Below are 17,956 nucleotides of genomic sequence, written 5' to 3' on the forward strand. Positions count from 1 at the left end.
ATGTCCTTGTGTTTTCTAAGTCTACAATATGGCCAAAGACACCGGCTCTGTTTCACTCAGTTTCACCTGTTGATGTGGATGGAAATACTCTTGTATACTCTTGGGAGATCACTTGGGAGTTTCCATCATGAGTGTATGATAAAATTTTACGGACAATTCCACTTATTTCTTGAAAGTGAATCAGTGTAACTAGTTACTACGAGCCACCTTGTCACTCAGTGGCACCTGTGTTTTATTCTAGCTGGTTTCACCACACTGCTGCAGAAAGCATTCTTGTCTGAATCAGCACAACCTAAGTTGGAGCTGGCAGCATGTTGCCAACAGATCCAGGGCTGCTAAGGCACCACTCTCAGAAAGATGACTTGTGCTACAACACATTCTTCCTCAGTTGTGTTTGTTGTCCCCGAAATCCAGAGCACTCTCCAACCTCCCTATTTTCCAGGCCATTCAGTGAATATTTAGATGGTCTTGGGACAGACAGCTTGCCTACGGTTTGTACTGAGAGGAGCTGGCTCCCAGGCTTGACTTCCTTAGACCTGAAGTTATGAGCCTGCACAAAGTAGAGATCTAAATAAACAAATGGTCTGCAAAGTTCGGTTTAGCATCAGGTTAACAAGTGTGAGTGAAGAAATCAGGAAACATCTTTAGTTGTAAATAAGTTTCCATGCATCACCAATGCATTTCCAATGCAACATCTTCATTATGTACTCAGGAAGGGAAAACTAGAGTATTTTACGATTTATTTGGCAAATATGATTTATTTGTGTATGCATTTGAGTTGCATCTGTAAAATGTCTCCAGACATTTTATTCATGACACGTTGAAACATGAAAGACTCACTATTTTTTAAAATAAAGTGAGACCTGATCAGATGAGACTGAAGAACTACGAGCTTTCTCTGTGAACACACAATGGCTTCCTTCTACACACAATGCCAGCTGCTTGACAGCAGCTTTCTGCTCAAGGCTCTGCCTAGAAACACCTGCGGGCTTGCAGATCTAGGACTTGAGGTATGGGTTGAGTGGTGAGCAAAGGTGTGAATTCAGGTCAGAAACATAGAGCACTTGCAAAGTGCAAATACATGCCGCATTTTCAGAAAGGTCTTCCCCAGACACAAACCACAGTACTCTGGAAAAATGGATCTGGGGAGGGACACAACAGACACAGGTTTAAAGCCACAAGACGCCTAGAATCAACACGAGTGACCACAATAATATTGATCTGCCAGCTGTGTCCCTCTGCTGATTTCTCAGCCTGTGCAGACCTGAAGAAATCAGCAGGACTGGGAGCAGAATTAGTCCAAACACAAAACCTACTCCATGTGCATTTTGTTTTGAAGTAAAAAAACAAACCAACCTACCCACCAAACAAATAAACAAGCAAAACATAAACAAGAACATGCTAACCTCTGTGAGTCCTTCTTGTTAAGTCTTGAACACCTGGGCTTGAGTCCTTAATGCATAAGCAACACTTGAATGTCTAAATAAATAAAAAACCTTCCAAAATCCACATTTTTATCCTCCCTGGATCCATAATGAGTATTGTTAAGAGAATGAAGCCTGAAAGATGTTATGTCTCAAGGAAAACACAAATTAAATTATATGAAATAATTCCTGAGGTCACAGGGGACTGACATGAGGTAAAATTTCTTATATAAATGCACACTATTTCTCAAGAAAATAATAATTAAAAAAAAACTACTGGGAAAATTGAAAGTTAAAATTTTTATGGATCAAGCCAGTTTTTAGCTGATTTTTAAACAGCTTTTAAAATAATTACTTAAATTACTATTTCTTTATTTTTTTTCTAAACACTGTAACAACATACAGCTGCTGCAGTCTATTTTTCTGCGTCTTGCAAAAACCTCAGATAATTCTGGAAGCTCTTTAAACATGAGAGAGTATTTAAATACTCTTTTGAGCTACAGAAGATATACTTCATAGAGCAAGGGGATGTGGTAGAATTACTGCCAGAAGCTATTAAATGGCTTGCATCAGTATCTACACTTCTGTTTGAAGAGGAGGTAAAAAAAAAAATGTTTAAAGGACACGGAATATCTTCCTCTTCCTCCCCTCGTCTCTCCTCCCAACTAATTTGCCTTAACTTTATCTGTGCTTTTAGCCTCCCTTCCCTATGAGTATTGAACAATAAAGCTCTAAGAGAAAAGAAGGTCGAGGTAGACCAAATGAATGTTAATCTGGGACACCGTTTTACTAATAAGCACAGCCGTTTTTTCTGCTCAGTGCAAATTGTACTATTCTGTGTTCAATTGTGTTGCATTTGTGTAGTTTGGCTGTCTTATCTATGCTGTAGGGCTGAGCAAAATCGCACACCCACTGAAACCAAACACGAATTTATTTTCTGTAAAAGCGGGGCTGAGACATGAAAGCTGTGAAAGAATCTTGTTAGCAATTCTCTGTGTAGGCAGCATGTTTCACTTTAATCATATGCATTACAGCCTCTACCCCTCGCTTCAAATTCACTCCTAGAGCTTTTCTGCACATCAGTTTGGCTAACCCACTTTCTGATGTTCCTGCCTCTGTATAAGAAAGCTGAAGACTATTCTTTTTACGCTGCGAGCGGAGCAGCAGGACTGCAGCCGGTCGGAGGCGAAAGGAGCCCTTGAGGAGGAGCCGGAGCGCTGCCGCTGTCCCCCGGCCGCCTGCACCGAGCGCTGCCGACACAAGAGGGCAGGCGACAAGCGACAGAAAGCGCCAGCAGCCAGCGCCGGGCAGCCTCCCGGCCAGCCTCCACAGCCAGGCCAACTCACACCCAGCGCCACAAGGGATGTGAGCGAGCTCCTCTCCTGCCCCTCCAGCCAACACACTATTAGCTACAGCGGTACCCCCGCATTAAACACTGTATCGAAAAGAGAATGTTCTTTTTTTCCCTTGAAACCTGCAGCGATTTATCAGGCCACCCCTGTAACGGGAAGAAAAGTTACTTTGCGCCCTTCCCGAGATTTGACGCGTCGTCTAATGAGAATGCGACAGATTCTCTCTCAGTGTATTCCACCCGCCGGAATATTTAAGGCTCTCCCCACCATGAATGTATTTCGGTAAATGTGTTGTGTTCATTCTTACACAACCCTGCTATTTAAATGTGGGTAGCTGTTAGAGCAGGCTGTCATACCACGACTGTCTAGAAGTAGGCAGTGCAGCAGCGAAGTAGCACACCAGCCCCCCTACTAACACGTTCTCTGCTGGCTTACTGCTGAAAAACTTCCAGTGCCTGAATCTTTGAAGCTAAAATACCAATTCAATTTATAGATCCATTGCAGTCCCGTGCCTTCTTCATTGTTTCGATATTTTTATTTATTATTATAAGTATTTTGAACTTGTGACTTAAGTTTATTAAAAAAAAAACAACTGACCACACAGCAAAAAAAAAAACAAAACAAAAAACCAACCAACCAACCAACCAACCAAAAAAAACAACAACAAAAAACCCACAAAAAAAACCCCCAAAAAAACCAAAAACAAACCAGGAATTAATAACTCCTAATAAAGTCAGCAAGGTTTATGTTACCAATACGAACAAGTCAGAGGTGAGCTCTTCTAGACAAGCTCCATGCCTAGTATAAAATAAACATGGAGATGCAATTTGATGCAAAACTGTGCCCTCATTTTCTGTTTGATGCTAACAGATCAAAAGTTAGATCCTGCTAACCTGTGTTTTCTTGTCTCCACCCAGCTCTCCTTCATTTATACACATAAGCAATGTAATTGGTTCTGATGACATGTCCATATAAACTGAGGACACTCATTTGACTAGATAGTTGGTTATTTGGAGCCTGGCACAAAGGAGGAGGTGAGGAGTAGTCCTAAAAATGCAGTGGTTAAGAATCTGTGTAGATGTTCCAGGTTTTGAAAAGTTCTTGAAGTTCTTAAGACTGTGACAACAATGAATTCTTTTATCTGCTGTAATCTAAAAGAGATTACTGACCATTTATGGGGAAAAAAATTTAAAAGTCTAATTAATTGATTTAAAGTAATTGTGTGGAAGTGTTCTTACAGACCACTTCAGACATCAGCAGGCATTATATAGACTACGTTTTCCACCCCTTTGCAGAATGTCACCAGCATTTCGTTGTACCAATATGTTATGAGAAAGGGCCTGGATGAATTGCCTCTCTCCCATAAACAACACTGGAGCTGGGTGTTCTTTCTTTGTTTTTTTGGGGGGTTTTTCTGGATATTATCTCCAGATTTCAGCTACACAGGAGAGATTACGGCAAAGATGAACACAAACAGAAACAAACAGTTACAAACGTAAACGGCACATTGAAAAGGAATTAAAATTCACGAGTCAGAGAAGTTACTCTATTCCACAAGTCGCCTCATATTTTCAAAGTCTTTCTCTGATAGACACTTTAACACACAAATGTAGTACTCTTAATAATGTTTTGACAAATCAAAACCGCATTTTTCTCACGATCATCCAGTCACCAGCCCTCATCTCACACCTTCAGGCCATTTAGCTCCATGTTGGCTAAATCTGCCTTTTGGACTACATGTGTTGTTGAACAAGAACAGGATCTCTTTTCTGGTTTTTTTTTATCTTGGGAAAGGAAGTGTTCTGGCAGCACGTCTAGGTCTTACGTGTAGAACAGGATAAAGCAAAAAAAAGCGACACCAACCTGAAATACACGCATCTTGTGATAATATTAATCAGTTTCTGAACCCAATGAACTTTCCCCATGAACAGATTAAAAGGAAACACCTTGCAGATAGTAATGAAAAAGTGCAGTAACTCAGGCAAAAACTTTTCCTTTTCCCAGAGCATACAGGATCTAGTTCTTAATTTATTTTTCAAGAGAAACAAATTGCTATTTCAAATCAGGAATAATTTTACTGGCTAAAAAAAAAAAAAAAAAGCATTCTAAAGCATCACTACTTTAAAGTTTGTCTTCTTACTTCTTCATGAAACCTGACATACCTCTCTACTTAAATTTCTTCCCAAAAACAAACAAAAAAACCCCAACCAAGCCAAAAATTCTAAACAATGTATTTCTAGGAAACAAAGTTCTACTGCAGGGACACAGGACTTATGTTACATAATCATCTTCACATAACAGAGTACAGCAAATTTTAAAAAATCAATTTAACTGTGATCATTTCTGATTTAATACGGTTTGGATCAGTAAGTTGTAATTGCAAAAGCTGTACATTTGTAATTAATGAGTACAAATTATTCAGAAGTGGAATGTGTTGAGTGCTATTAGAAGTTTATACACATAGTACCAAGTTCTGTTCATACACAAAATTAAATTCAGAAGTTGATTTTAAAGCACAATGCCCTTCTTTCATTAGAATGCTCTGATAAAAAGCCAGTAATATAAAGACTATGACCTGAAGTTCAAGATTGCAGTTGAACAGCCTCTAATCCTCTCTATATAATAAAAAAGGCATTTTTGACTCAAATACGAGCCTGCTTTTAGCCATGCTCATGGCATGAAGTACCACTCAAGAAAGATAATCCCATGGGACCCAGCCTCCGCTCTTCCATCAGGCAACAGACAGCAGGCTGAGCCCTGCTTGTGGAGGTTCTGTTGGAAAAGGCGTGTCATCCCATCCTTTTCCACGCCGTGCTGTTTTGGGACAGGATTCCCACACACACCCAGGCATGCAGGGCAGGGCTCCAGCTGCTCTCCAATCATTCCTCCCCATCCACCCGCTCCAAAGGACCAGTGGGATGGCTGTGCTCCACCCACACCCGCTGACCAGCTGCAGGCACCAGGGGAGCTTTGAGGCTGAACTGGACACAACTGGACACAGTCCTCCTCTCTGTTTGTTCATAAGCTCAGCCCAAAACGAGCATCAACCTTCCAGGAGCGCTCGGGTAGTAAGATGCTGTTGAACATATGTGAGATTTGCAAAGCAAATGCTGTGACATCGCTTAAAAGACACAAATACAACAATTACTTTCACAGAAATTATTATTTTCTTTCCTTGATATGGTTCGTATATTTGATGCTATAATTCAGCTGTTTGGGAATGCAGAAGAACCTTTATTATCAGCCGTTAGTAAACTGAAAGAAAGTGGCTGAGTCGCCAACTCATGTATTTAAAAGATACACAGAGGTATACAAAAGATGTGTAGATGTAGGCTTTAGGTACATGGATTAGTGGTAGACTCAGAACTGTTAGATTAAGGTTGGACTCCATGTTTTTCAAGGACCTTTCCAACCTAAATAATTCTGTAGTTTTATACTGGACTCCAAATGGCACAAAGGCTTGTTGATGGGTGCTGAGTAGAAATACATTTTTACCCTCCAACTGGAACCAGAATGGCTCTTTATACTGAATATTGACTTATCACTCACTTTTCTGTTTCTTGGAGGCAAAAAATAAATAGCAAGCAAAAAAATTCCCCCACCAGTGTTAAAGAAGGTGCAAACCTTTCCTTATAGAACTGCTTAAATTAATTTCTGTGCAGGGGGATCCTATACCTAACCTGAAACTAAATGGAATATAATAAATTCTGAGGGGAAAAAACCACAACGGAATTTCTCCATGTACAGGTTTTGATCCAAGATATTTCCTCACTGTTACAATTTTCTTATTCCATCACTACCTCTCTTCCAAAGGGAAATATAAAACGATGGAGGCATATGATTCTGTCAGTCTAATAGAGACACACACATTCTGAGTTTACCAGGAAAAAGACTGAGATTAATTTTATGCAAAATATGTGTATACAACAGAGATCCAGAAGATTGTAAACCAGAAAATTCCATATTACATGAAAGTATAAAATTACAAATACAGATTTTGTGTGCATCTACCAACAAATGAAACTTTGAAATTCCTGTCAAATTCCTGGACTTCACTTGCTGAGTTCGTAGGGCTCCTGAGGATTACATATAATGGGCACATGTTCTCAATCTGCTTGGTGATCTCACTTAAAAAATTGACAAGATTGGGAGGTAAAGTCCCAAGGTGAAGCTTTCAAACTAATCTTTGATTGCAAACTAACCATATGAAAACAAAAAAGTGGCTATTTTCCTGATTAATTCCAATTATACTGAATTCCTTATTCTCAGCTGTATATAGTTTTAACATTATATTTTGACTGATTTGAATAGTCAAGACTGGCTTTTTTTTTTTTTTTTTTTTTTTTTTTAAGACAGAAGATACTTAGCAAGTTTTTCAGCACTAGACTCAAATTTCTTCATTAGAACTGGAGGGATATCACACCATTCTGGACACACTGTAAAATGCAAAAGGATTGGGATTTAAATATCTGGTTAAGCATGTGGCTTACTATTGATTACACAGAAGTGATGAAGATTTCTTCTCAATGGGAAAAGAAAAAGGAAACCATTATTTGTTTACTGAGATACGGTTTTGCATCATTTTATATTATGCATGACAGACAAATCAATTGATAGCACTACATTGACAAGTCAGTCTTTCAGTTACTTGCCTGCTAGACATATTTACTACTCTACCATTTTTCTCATTAATCAAAAAAGCGATTTCTGACATCTCACAGCTCATTTCTGAAAGTATGTATGTTTTAATGCTGAGTTTATGAACAAATATTGAAACATCATTGAAAAAACACTGCCAGTGCAAACGTAGCACTGGAAGAGCTTTAGTTCTGTCTGAAAAATGTTAATTTCCTCTTTTCTACTGGTAATTCAAGCTGCTCTGCAGCTAACAAAAAGGTTCTTATTGTCTTATAAAATTTAAGGTAGCAATAAACATTCCATCTCAAACGTGGTATCATACCGTATGTAGCTGGGTTGAAAGGCAATGTGAAACAAATTACCTGGATTGCTTAGGAAACCCTAAATGCCCTAATTCACCCAACCATTTATCAGAAAAACTAATGACAAGCCTAGCCTTTTTTTTTCTTGCAATGGATAAAGGTAACCTTTAGTCTCTGATGTGTACATTTTTACCAGCGAGACAAACCAAAAAGCAAATCTTGGGAGTAAATATCAGCTGGACATTCACATAACAAGGTCCAGAGAGACATATCCAGAAGTTTCCGCTTTTAACCCAACTCTGAATAATGTTGGATGCTGTTCTCTGATCCTTCACAGTTCTTCTACTGCCAAAATAACTGCAAGGCTTGCAAGTCCGAATGTATCGTAAGCCTTTCCCAAGGCACCCCAACACTATCTGAGGCACTGAAACTATGGCAACCGAATAAGAAAGCAGCTTCCATGATTAATAGATGAAGATCCCAGCGACAGTGCCTGGTTAGGCCATAATTCAGGAATGCAGGAGGAATTAGCATAGAATCCATCTCAATCTACCAAGAAAAAGTAGATTTTGAAAGGCATCAACAAAACCACATTTTTTTCTGCAGATAAAAAAGAAAAACCCACAAAAAAAACCCAAACAAAAAACCCCTATGGAACTATAAACTGTTCAAAATCTCATTAACATTTCAATGAATGGCTGCCTCAAGAGCAAGTAATGGATAAATGTTCATGAACAATGGTGAAGGGAGCAACATAGGAAATTTTCTATTCAAGTATGAAAGCCATATGAAGAATACTCAATATATAGAACATCAGAATGAAACTGAGCAGCCATAGGTAAGAAAGTAGAAATAATGTTTGCTGCAGTTAAGTTGGACACAGTTTTTCCCATTGTGTTGGGAATTGCTATGGGAGAGTATTTTTTCCATCGACTGAACTGGAACACCCGACCATATCTGTTAGATACTCTAAACATTTGTGTTATTAGAAGGTCCTGAGTCTATCAGGGTCATTGCAAAATCAATTACAGTTAAGAATACCTTTTCTTTTTAAGCACATAATGAAACTTCTGCTATTATTGCCAGTAAAAGTACTAGTAGTCTTCATCCAACTAGATGTTCTCAGACTGAGGTGAAAAGGCATGACAAAAATATTGTTTATTTCTTTCCACTTCTATGAGCATTAGGTTTTCAGCAAAGGCAACTGGTTACAGAGATCACAAGAACACAGGAATGCTCTTTTCTTTGCCTGCTTTATTGAAAGGGTGTAATGCTGCAGTTAAGGCATGGCTCTTCCTGGGAAGGGTGAGGAAGATGATGCCAAAGGCTTCCAATCCTGAGAATAGGGCCCATGCTGCCCTGTCAGAGAGGTGCAGCAATGCTGTGCACCTGCCCCTGGAAACTCTTTAACTTCAGAACTGAAGGCATATTGCCAAAGTGTATTGCTGTAGAAAGCTCCTCAGTAGCCGTTTTGTCAGCTAGCTAAAAAAAAATAACAACGAAACAAACCAAAAACCTGCCACTAACAAAAATGGTATGGAGCGGTCCATGATACATGAATTTCAAGTATGTTATATAAATACTTTACATAGAAGTACCTATTATTAACAATATTTTTAAAAGAAAGGTCATCACTGAATGTAGTGAATTACCATATGTCTTCACTCTAGAGATACAGCAACTGGCAGTTCTGTTAATAGCTGGTTTATCTACTTTATTTTACATCTCTATTTCAGCCACTAAAGAAATTTCCCCCACTCTGGTGCATGGGGAAGAATTTCTTTCTTACAAAAAAGACTCTGTATTCACATCAAGCATATTACACCCCTCCTTTGGGCTGATAAATAACTACAGTTCTATACTAGGAAAAACTTCATGAGATTTTGCAGCAAATTACAGGAAAATTAATCAAGGATTTTTCTCACCTTCCTTCTTTTCTGAAAGCTGGTTTGCTGTTTTGGGGTTTTTTTTGTTTGTTTGTTTGTTTTTGGTTTTTTTTCTGTTTAAGTGAATTCTACTCTTTTTTATTAAACTACAGCCAGAATTAAACTTTAGATTTCAGAGGGCATAGACCTGAAATTTATACTCATTTGATGCATGAAAGCTGAGGGCATGATTATTTTATGGGGGGAGCATATATCTCATATCCCCTTCCCTATTTCCAGAGCTAGCAGCCTTTATAAGAAATGACAGAAACTGTGAATGTTTCTGTGTATGCCTGTCTTTCAAAGAACCCTTCCTAAGACTTCCAGAATACCCTAATTTTGTACTTCTTTACTGTTTTTTCTCTCCCTCCGTTCCCATACCACATTTAGTTTTGAATCCTTTCACATCTTCCGGAGGCTAAAACAAAATAGGCAAACGAGAAGCTTGGGAGCTCCACAAGACACACAGGAGCTGCGATACCTAAAATTATAACACAGTAGGTGGCACTCTTCCCTTTAAAACCTAAAGCTGTGCCTTGGGCATGTGCTGCCATATTGATGTGTTGCAATCAAGACCCAAAACCAAAGCAACCCTCACCATGGATAATTAGAGTTCTCTTAACACTGCAGAAACATAAACATTCAGTTATTTCCATGGCCATGGGTAACAGAGCACATAAAGAAAATAGAGACATACAAACTCTGCTCTGCCAGGTTTGTGCTTGAACTGGAGTAGTCCACTTTTATCTTCACAGACCCTATGCACATCTAAGCCGTTCCTCACTCAGGAGGACTGGTGCAACATGCCAAAAATAAAAATACTCCTTTAGAGATCTGTCAGGCTCAGGTTCAGGCCTTCCCCTAGCTGCTCACTTCTGCATTATAACACTGTTCATGGTATGCTGTTGGTCAGCAGTCAGACTCTCTGCTACTGACTTTTACTGCCAAAATGTCTCATCCACCTAAGAATAATCCTGATACAGAGATTATATGTATCATAATATATATGAGCATAAAATGCTCAAGTGGTCACCAGTAAAAAGCATTACTTATCACTCATTTTTCTGTTGTCCTGTCAAACAAAGCTTGTCACAATGTGTCGGATGTGACTTGCTCCATGACACACAGATCTAGGTCTGACTTAACATTAAGGAACAGTCCAGACCAAATGTACTCACAGGATAGTTTCAGGTCCTTAGCAAGTATTGATTCCCAACAGAGAACAGTATTTTCAGTTAGGGGTTTAAACACAAAAACAAAGTCCACATATAAGTAATATTTCAGCAACTGCGTTTACTCTCAGAAAATTACTCCAGCAGGCAAGGCCTTCCTGGGTCAGCAAAGCTAACTTGGGTAAATGAGACTGCAAAAGGTGAGGGCTAAAGATTTACTTCATCAATAAATGAACAGTAGGAGGTCAAATACTGCAGCATCTGTATCAAATTAGGATAGTGAAAACTTCTGGTTTAGTACAGTTCAACTTCTCGAGCACATGCTGCATCTAATATAAATTCAGTGTTGTTTTCCAGAATTTACTGGCTTGTTTGTTTTCAGCACTCTGCTATAGTGTATGGAAATCAGGTACTATGCACAAAGCATTTATTTCAGTAGTATAACAATGTGTTCCTGCAAACAAGCTGGATGTGAGACATGTATTAGCTCAGGTCAATTTAATCCTAAAACATTTTATGTCTCCCCTGCTGTAAACCGTGTGAGCCCCTTTCATGTGTATTTGTGTATGGCTCTTCAAAACAAGATGACAAATTTCTCCTTCCCTTCACAAAACACGCACAAGCAAGTTCACAATCACCTACTTCCATTCTAATGCAAACAATTCTAGTCTGAATTTCTCACAGGTCATTAATTTGATCTCTGTCCTTCCCTTTTTTTCTTTTTTTTTTTTCTTAAATTCCTTTCAAAAATTTAATGAAGGCAACTCCTGGTTCTTAACTTGATCCATCTCCTTCTTCAGCCTTAAACACCGGTAATTGCAATCTTCTATTTGCAAAGGTAAAGAAGGGACTATGGCTAATACTCACTTTCATCTTCAAGCAGCTAGAAATGTTAACTAGCCATCTTCCTCATAGATGTCAGTGCCCAATTATTTTTTGGTTCAAGTAGTACGAGTTCAGTAGATAAGGCTGGTTTGCCATTAAGTAAGAATGTACAGTTTTCAAGACTGAGAACACACAGAACATCTGTGACTACCTGCTTTGTAGTCCCTGAAAGCATTCACTCACACTTCAAGCGTTTGGCGCCTAGTACATGAAAAGCAAATGTCGCAAATATACATTACAGCAGTACTTACTATTAGTATTACTTACTATTTTAAATTTTGTTTAGCATTTAGGTAGAAATCTTATCTGAATGAGCTGCTCCTGAACTAAGCTTCCATGAATGCCAGAGATTTTCTCCAGTGAAGAGCAGTGAAGAACAGAAATCAACTTTTTTATGCATATGAAATTATTTGGCTTTAAAGAGAGTTAGTTCTCTCCATCTTGTAACTTATGAAAAGCTACCATTTTAAAACCAGGCTCCTAATAGATAAAGGGATACCCTAGATGGTGAAACACCTTGGCAACTGTACTTCTTTAATAGTGACAAACCCTGCTGATCCTATGGGATCACGTACTTGCTTTCAACCATGATCAAGGCAATTCCATGAAGAAATAATTTGCTGGAGCAGACTTGAATGTCCTCACAATACACTAGAACAGTCTCATTTTAAAAAAATTAATAATAAAAATTATTAATTATTAATTATAATAATTAATTATTATAAATTATTAATAAAAAATTGTCATATAAAAAAAGCCAACCACAGCAAGATCATTTTGTGTTTCTAATCTGAAAAAAATGGCAAAGGAAACCCTGAACATGATAACAGCTGCATAAATCTTACCTCCATAAGAATCTGTTTATGGATTTACTCCACAAATCTCTTACTTTGAGAGAAAGCTACAAAATCTCAGTGAGTTTTTAGAATTGAATTTTGAATCAAAAGAGCCTGACTGCAATGGACTTTGTCATACTGATGTCGAAAGACTTAATCACCAAGTAAAGAATACTTGGATGAGAATGGTTTACTGGATGACACTTAAATTAAATGAATGCAAACCAAAAGCAGTCACTGAATTAATTGTTGCAAAGACAGTGGGGAAAGCCACACCTTTAACTACTATCTTTGAGGTCATGTTAGTAATTACATCGTTGCTGGACGGTACAAAACAAGTTAGCAGAATCTATGTCAAATAATAAGCCACTTCGCGTAGCCCTGTGAGAGAAAATGGTTGTGGGCACTTAGCACTTCGTTATTTACAACGTCGGCATCCTGTGTGTGCGTCTTTAGAAAATGAAGCATCCACCTTGCTTGCAGCGCCAGGAATTAGTATCTTTTGCGGTTTATCACACAGCTAACTAAAGCCTTTAATTTTTGCTGTTCTATCAGTGAAATAATTTTCTGCAGCAGCTAAACATCCGTGCTGCACAGACGCTGGCACAAACGTACATGTTTACAAACTTCTAAAGCGGCAATTAGCTCGGGAGAGGAACAGGAGAACAAATTATGCCCTGAGCAAGCGGCCAAGGCTAGAAAAAGACAGAGACATTTGCCTAAGGGAAATCCAGCAGTTACTGCCTTGCGACTCACCCTGGGATGAGCCAAGCAGGACAGAGGCGGTGGCGACAGAAGGGCATCTCCACTGCAGCTGGCCAGGCTGCAGCCTCAGCCTCATCCCCGCTGCCCCCGTCAGCCCTCTATCCGCACGCTGTCCGGTCCACCCCCGGGACCGCCCCCCTTGGACAGCCAGGCAGTCAGGCACGAAGAAAGGGGCGGTGGGACGGCCGAGCCCTCGCAAGAAGCAGGTACTTTCTTCACGCCTGACGGAGACCCAAACTTCTCACTGCCCTCCCTGGCGGCGGAGCGAGGGGCGGTGCTGACCCTCGGCCGCCCCAGGGGCTGCCCGAGCCCCCGCCGCCACCCCCGTGCCTCGGCGCCGTGTCGGCAGCGCACCTCAGACGGAGGCACAGCCTCCCTCAGCTGCCCTCAGCTGGGAGCCTTCCCTGCCCGTGCAGATAAGGGGACAGGGTGTATGCGTGCAGGGTGAAATGCCTTCCCTGCTCAGTATCCCTTCCGCTCAGCATCACCCTGTTCCCTGCTCGGCATCCCTCCCCACCTCAGCATCTGCGGCACGAAGGAGCCCCGTTCCCAGTGCCCGCCCAGCGTCCCGGCGCCCCGCCGCTGGCCCCAGCGGCCCGCGGCGGCGTGCGGCGTTCGCGGGGCGCCGCTTCCCTCCTGGAAGGCCTTGTTACTCGCCATTAAGAAAACTTTCTCTTTTCCACCGTTTCTCCTATTTGGCCCGGAGCCCGAGGGCGGAGAGGGGCTGAAGGATAGACAGGGCGAGCGCTGGGCGGAGGGACAAGGAAGAGTTGCGCTGCCTCGCACGGCTTCCCGCCGGCCGGAGGGCCACCGAGGGGTCCGGCCTTCCTCAGCCCGTCTGCCTGCGCTCCCCCGGCCAAGGAGAAGAGGCTCGGCAGAGACACCGGCCCGCGGGGAAGACGCTTGAGGCGCCCGGCAGAAAGGGGCGGGGAGCATCCCTACCCCAGAGCCACCCTTGGCGGGGCTGAGGGAGGGCAGCCGGCTGTCCACCTTGGCCGGGGCCAGGGCGAGGAGAAGGCGGCCACAGTCCGTGGGGAGCGGGCGGGGAGGTGAGCCCGCGGCCCCAGCCCACGATCACGAACAAAGCCCGCGGCTGCGCCTAGGGCTGCTCCACGGAAGAAGTTGCCTCGATTCCCGGCCACTTCCCCCCAAAAAGCAGCGCCAGCCTCGGGAAAAAAAAAAAAAAACCAAAACAACAAACCAATAAACGAATACATCGGTCGCGACCCAAGCACACAGCGGGAACAGCAGAGACGGCGGTGTTACGCCTCGACACGGAGCGCCCACATAGTTCTTGTAACAAAGACCCCACCACCCAGCCCCACACGATGCCCAGAGGCCCCGGCGTCCCGCGGCCGCCCGGCTCCCCACGGTGCCCGGGCGGGCGCGACCCCCTGCCAGTAAGCGTTCGGGGATGGGATGCAAGGAGCCCCACCACGGCGCATGCAAGCCGTGCCAAGGGCTAAGGGAGGGAGGATAACATGTTAGGCAATTGGGGGTGAGGGGAAGAAAAAGAGGGGCCAAATAAAAAAGGGAAAAGAAAGACGAAGCCACGAGATGCCGGGAAAGTGACAACAGCAAGCGCAGCGTGTGCACTTGCGGGCGGCTCTCCTCCTCCCTAGGCGCTGCAAACGATGTCGAGACAGAAGGCAGCAGCCCGCCTCAAACCACACACCACCCTCGCTCCTTCCGAGCCTGCCGGGCGATCCGGGAGCCTTCCCTTCCAAGCAAATCCCAAAACATAAGGTAGGGTATGGACAGGGGGGTACTGTACCTTTTCGGTGCATGTATCTGAGCAGCTAGAGGACAACTAGCTGATGTAGTGTCCCATTTAGTAATCCATTTTAGGGGATCTCTCTGGGAAACTGGAGCCACTCTCTCCTTTGCAATCCTTTGTCATTACTACATGTGTGCTTCCTGGGGGATGGTATACTTAGTATTTCTACTTTCTGAATTGCAAACGCAATTTGTTCATTTCCAGTGATGGGCGAAGAGGGGACTGATCAGAGAGAAGAATTAAAAAAAAAAAAAAAAAGAAAAAAAAAAGAAAAAAAGAAAAAAGAATAAACCAAACGCGTTAGCAACTCCTCTCCAGACCCAAATTCCACTACGGTTCCACTCCAGTAAGTCCCCTTCAGTCGAGTCTCGGGAGGTAAGTCATTTCGGGGTCTCCTGGTCCCTCTCTACCAAAAGTGCTCCCGGTGTGACGGCTGCTTCAGGAAAACTCCGAGGCTGGAAGCACTCGCTGTGCCACGGCAGGAAAGCGTAGTCGCTGCTCGCCTCGAGCTGCCGGGCATTGGACTGTGCGCGGCGAGGACGTGGGAGCCGCTGCCCCTCTCTCTCTCTCTCTCTCTCTCTGTCCCTCTCCCTGTCTCCCGCCGCTCTCCCGCCGCTGCCGCTCCGTCTCCCACCGCCCGCCCGCTGTCCCCGGGACGCGGCTCGGCCGGCGGAGGCGGAGACAAAGCCCGGACTGGAGTGCGGCGGGCGGGCGGGCGGGCGGGCGCGCCCCGCTCCTCGCCCCCCCCCTCCCCTCCCGCCGCCACGGGCGGGGCACGCGCGCAGCCGCCTCGCCCCGCCCCGCCCGCGGTGGGCGGGCCCCGGGGGCGGGCCCGGGGCGGGGCGAGGCGTGAGGGACCCACGGCGGGGCGGTGGGGGGCGGCTGCGCGTCGCTCGGGGGCTGGCTGTCGGCGGCGCTGGCTGTCGGCGGCGCTGCCGCCAGCGATACCATCGAGCGGGTGTCTGCGGAGGGGACTCGCCGGCCCCGGCCCTCGCCTGTCGCCTCCGAGCTGTCGCCGCCTCCAACCATCACGGTCACTGCGCGCTGGCGGTGCGCGGAGAGGCGGCGAGGGGCGGGGAGACGCCCGCGGCAGCGACGGGAGCACAGTGCGGGACACGGGCAGCCGGCTGCAGGCGCCCGAAGGACTCGCCGCTTCTCCGCGGGATCTGGAGCGGCAGCGAAGCCCCGCGTACGGGGCCGGGGCGGGCCGTACTCCCTTGGGCGGATCCCCGGTTGGGGGGAGCGGGGACGGGGGCCGCAGCTGGCGGCTGGCCGTCCGCTTGTCGCCTTTTCCCTCTTCCCACCGTCTCAGTCCCGCCTCGGTGGTCGCTAGCTGTGCTAATCCCTGTCTCGGATCCGATCCAGCCGGGAGCAGGGGCAAGCGGCGCTAGTACATTAATCCCCCTCTCCTCGTCCCCGCGCCGAGGCCCCCCGCCGCTGCCGCCGACAGTAATCCCCCTGGCCCGGCGGCGGGGCGGTGCGGGGCCCGCGCCGGGCAGCGCTCCCCCGCCCCCGCGCTCTCGGGACTGCGTCCCCCCGGCGGGAGGCGCGGAGGCTCCGCCGCGCCGGCAGACCCCGCCGGGGCGCTCAGCCCCTGCCCGCCGACGTCCCGCCGGGGGCCCGAGCCACTGGCCCCTGAATCTGGCCCTCCGTGCCCTCGTGCTTCCCGCTCTGCCCGGCCCCCACTCTTCTCCCGCGCCCCGTTGACCTCTCAGAGCATCGGGGCTGGGACGGACAGACTGCGGGAGCGGGCTACACTGTAAACCCTAAGAAATAGCTCAGAGTCGGTGAGGTGGAGATCCGCGTGCTCATTTCTTCGAGGGCGTCATGCGATTCCTCATGAGTTTTAACAGTGATTTCCATCCTCTAGATCTCACCGGAGTTAAGGCTGCAAGGAGAGCCTCTAGTTGTTTCAGCGCGAAGGTATCTTGTTTCCAGGAGATTAATTTACATGAGCAATTGCTTTAACATGATTTATACTTTTTTTTTCCCTAACCAGATAAGTTAAAGGACAGAGTGCTACTAGAATTGCTGTCAGGTCAAGAAGTGTGGCATTAAAATTAAAACAATTACTTGTTTATGACAGCTGTTTTTTTTCTGCCTTTTATTTTCAGATAATGAAAGGACTCTAAGACACTGGTTTTGGTTCTGTATTTGATTTGGGTTATAAAATTAACCACACATCCATTCAATTTCTAGTTGTTAGATTACAAGGGAAAACATTCATCTGTATCAAGAAAATGTTTCTTCTTTCCTTTCCGACAGCTTAAACTGAATGTATACTTAGGGTAATTTTATGACCAAAGGAACCAAGACCTAATATATATTTTCCTTCTTTCTTTCTTTCTTTCTTTCCCTCAAAATCTAAAACAGAAGTGAGTTCTGAACCAGAGTAATTGCTGGAGACAGATAAATTTTAGTGAAACAAACTTCTAGATCTGAAAGCAATTAGAGAAACTCAACTGGTACAAATAATTTCTGGGTATCCAAGCATGTATCAGGAGGGTAAACCAGATGAATGTACCTTGATTTGCCAAGACCCCTTACCCCATTTTCACAAAGAGGCCCTTGAACACATCATGGTACTTCTTCCACTGTAAGAAAATGAGAACACAGACTGAACACAGTCAGGACTTGCGGGGAATACCCATTTCACAGTAGCTAAGGCTGACATTTGATCATTATATTATATTCAATCACTGCATACATTTTGAGGTGTTCAAAACTGCCATCAACTTTGTTGTGGGTTTGAACTGGGAGCAGATATAGATTTGGTCTTTGCTCTGTGCTTCAGATACTTCACAAATATTTCCGCAATACTGAATGGTTTATTTTACCATTGCATTTCTTAGTTAATCAAAAAAGGCTCTCTGACAGTAT

The 17,956-nt window shown here is 44.2% G+C and overlaps 1 protein-coding gene across 3 annotated transcripts in view; it reads right to left on the minus strand.

Moving 5' to 3' along the window:
• SEMA6A (semaphorin 6A) overlaps nucleotides 1–15,730 on the minus strand; it is a 120,015-nt gene extending 104,285 nt beyond the window's left edge. For 2 of the 3 annotated variants that reach the window (XM_014257070.2, XM_005528129.3), the window contains exon 1: nucleotides 15,074–15,730. The gene's annotated coding sequence lies outside the window, so the exon portion shown is untranslated. Of the gene's footprint in view, nucleotides 1–13,290; nucleotides 13,382–15,073 lie in introns of those variants that run through there. The other variant, XM_088054177.1, reaches the window with a different exon arrangement.
• Nucleotides 15,731–17,956: the final 2,226 nt, after the last annotated feature.

The sequence above is a fragment of the Pseudopodoces humilis genome, chromosome 4, assembly GCF_049639895.1.
Source record: "Pseudopodoces humilis isolate 2021_Gansu_Grassland_sample_001 chromosome 4, ASM4963989v1, whole genome shotgun sequence".
Lineage (NCBI taxonomy): Eukaryota > Metazoa > Chordata > Aves > Passeriformes > Paridae > Pseudopodoces > Pseudopodoces humilis.